Source organism: Myotis lucifugus, unplaced genomic scaffold (genome assembly GCF_000147115.1).
Source record: "Myotis lucifugus unplaced genomic scaffold, Myoluc2.0 scaffold_3471, whole genome shotgun sequence".
Taxonomy (NCBI): domain Eukaryota; kingdom Metazoa; phylum Chordata; class Mammalia; order Chiroptera; family Vespertilionidae; genus Myotis; species Myotis lucifugus.
This window is the reverse complement of record NW_005874519.1, coordinates 1-2,665: the sequence shown is the minus strand read 5'-3', so window position 1 is coordinate 2,665 and position 2,665 is coordinate 1. Positions and strand designations below refer to the sequence as shown.

The 2,665-nt window shown below is 45.5% G+C and overlaps 1 pseudogene; it reads left to right on the top strand.

Moving 5' to 3' along the window:
• The first annotated feature begins 823 nt into the window (after positions 1-823).
• Positions 824-1,660, top strand: LOC102426809 (annotated as a pseudogene).
• Positions 1,661-2,665: the final 1,005 nt, after the last annotated feature.

Below are 2,665 nucleotides of genomic sequence, written 5' to 3'. Positions count from 1 at the left end.
CAGGGGCAGCAGCGACTGGCAGTGGCAGAGGGGTGATCAGGGGTGGGCCTGGCCGCTCACTGGCCTGCACTGTGCCCTGATCAGCCTGCAGGTCTCCTCCCACAGAGGGAGGCCAGACTACAGTTTAGGCAAGAGTGGGCCTAAGCTGTCAGTTGGACATCACCTAAGGGCTCCTGGTCTGCAAGAGGGTACAGGCCGGGCTGAGGGACCCCCTGAGTGCACTAATTTTCGTGCACTAGGCCTCTAGTATTTCACAAGTAGTGCTGTGTAATTCCTATTGGTTATTTTACCATCTGTATGAAATTCTTAAATAATGAAATGGTTACCTAAGTAAAATCTCGAGAGATGAACACTGAAGGATTAAGCATAATTATGGTAATTAGTGTTATCCATTTTAATAGATTTGATACATTTTAGTACTTATTCTTCTTTTACAAGTTTTCCTATCTTTGGCTAATGGGAGTCCAAGTGCCTTCTGTGTGCTTTCATAGTGTGTGACAGAGTTTAGGTACAGGATTTCTGAAATGCCAACATAACCAAAATAATCTTGGATATTTCTAGTCATACCTTGGAATCACACATATCTCCAAGGAACCCTGGTAGTTTCTTTTAGTGGAAAATTATATTTGGAAAATATATCTGGGTGGTAGGTTTGCTTTTTCTACTGGGTTGTTACAGTTTCCCAGGCATTTTAGTGGAGAGCTAAGATACATGTATTTTATTTATTTTAGAGGAAAAAAATAAATTCTACCTTCCCATGCTACCCAGATGGGAATTCATATGACATTGTTCTGGGTTCCTTTCAGAAAGGGAAACTTTTACAATGTCCAGAGCCCTAGATGTCCTTCAAATGAAGGAGGAGGATGCCCTTAAATCCCTTGCAGCAGGGACTTAGCTCAGGTGGCACCAACCTTGATTTCTAAATGAAACAAAGGGAGAGTGATGGCATGCACATCATAAATCCGAAAAGAACCTGGGAGGAGCTTCTGCAGGCAGCTCATGTCGTCATTACCACTGGCTGATGTCAGTGTCATATCCTCTAGGAATACTGGGCAATGGGCTGAAGATTGTAGCTTCCCCTGACACCACTTCTATTGTTTCCCTCTTTATTCATAAACCAGATCAATGGCAACCTTTCCTGGTTGTTACTGATCCCAAGGCTGAACACCAGCCTCTAAGAGGCACCTTACGTTAACCTGCCCACCATTGCTCTGGGTAACACAGATTCTCCTCTGTGCTACGTGGACATTGCCATACCTTGCAACAACAAGTAGGTTCATATAGTGGGTCTGATGTGGTGGATGCTGGCCCAGGACGTATTGCACATGCATGGCACCATCTCCTGTGAACACCCATGCAAGGTCATGCCTGGTCTCTACTTCTACAGAGATCCTGAAGAGACTGCAAAGGAAGAGCAGGCTGATGCTGAAAAGCTTTTGACCATGGAGGGATTTCAGGGTGAATGGACTGCTCCAATTCCTGAGTTTACTGTTAATAAACTCGAGGTTGTGGACTGGGCTGAAGGCACACGGGTGCTGTCTGTACCTATAAAGCAGTTCCCTACTGAAGACTGGAGTTATCAGCCACCACTGAAGACTGGTGAGAAGCCCCCACTGCTCAGGCCACTGAATGGGTAGGGACAACCACTGAGTGGTCTTAAACTGTTCTTCCACAAACTCTTAACAGAATAGAAATAAAGTTGAGGGAAAATAAACAGTTTCTAAAAAAAAATGGTCAAAGAAGATATACAAATGGCCAACAGGTACATTAATTATTAAAACATAAGGGTTAACTTGTTCCAGAATGGTCCCTAGAAACAAAAAGGTAGAGTTCATACACTGCTGTAAAGCTTCATGGAGATTAGTTATGTCTGGGTGACTAAGAAATTTATTCCTGGTACATATGAAGATTTGGACCTCAGCCCCTTATCATATGAAGGGAATATACCAAATCTTGCTGCTGTGTTGACCTATTATATGGCTACTAGAGGCCCGATGCATGAAATTCGTGAACTGGAGGGGGGGGTGTCCCACAGCCCAGCCTGCACCCTCTCCAATCTGGGACCCCTCAGGGATGTCCGACTGCCTAAACCGGCAGTCGGACATCCCTTCATCCCTCTCACAATCCAGGACTGCTGGCTCCTAACCGCTCCTGCCTGCCAGCCTGATCACCCCCTAACCCAGGGGTCCTCAAACTACGGCCCACGGGCAACATGCAAATACAAATATTGTATTTGTTCCCGTTTTGTTTTTTTACTTCAAAATCAGATGTGCAGTGTGCATAGGAATTTGTTCATAGTTTTTTTTTTAAAACTATAGTCCGGCCCTCCAACGGTCTGAGGGACAGTGAACTGGCCCCCTGTTTAAAAAGTTTGAGGACCCGTGCCCTAACCACTCCCCTGCCAGCCTGATTGATGCCTAAACTGCTCCCCTGGTGACCCAATTGCCCCCAGTGCCCTCCCCCCTGCAAGCCTGGGACATCCCCGAGTGCCATCTCCCTGCAGGACATCTTGGGGCAAGGCATCTTGTGTGGAGGGGGGTACAGCCAAATTTGCGTATTACCTCTTTTATTATCTAGGATTGTTTTCATCCCAAGTTTTGAAAAACGGGCGATTTAGCCTTTTAAATATTAAAATATCCTCAAAGGAAACAAGACCTCTTTCTAA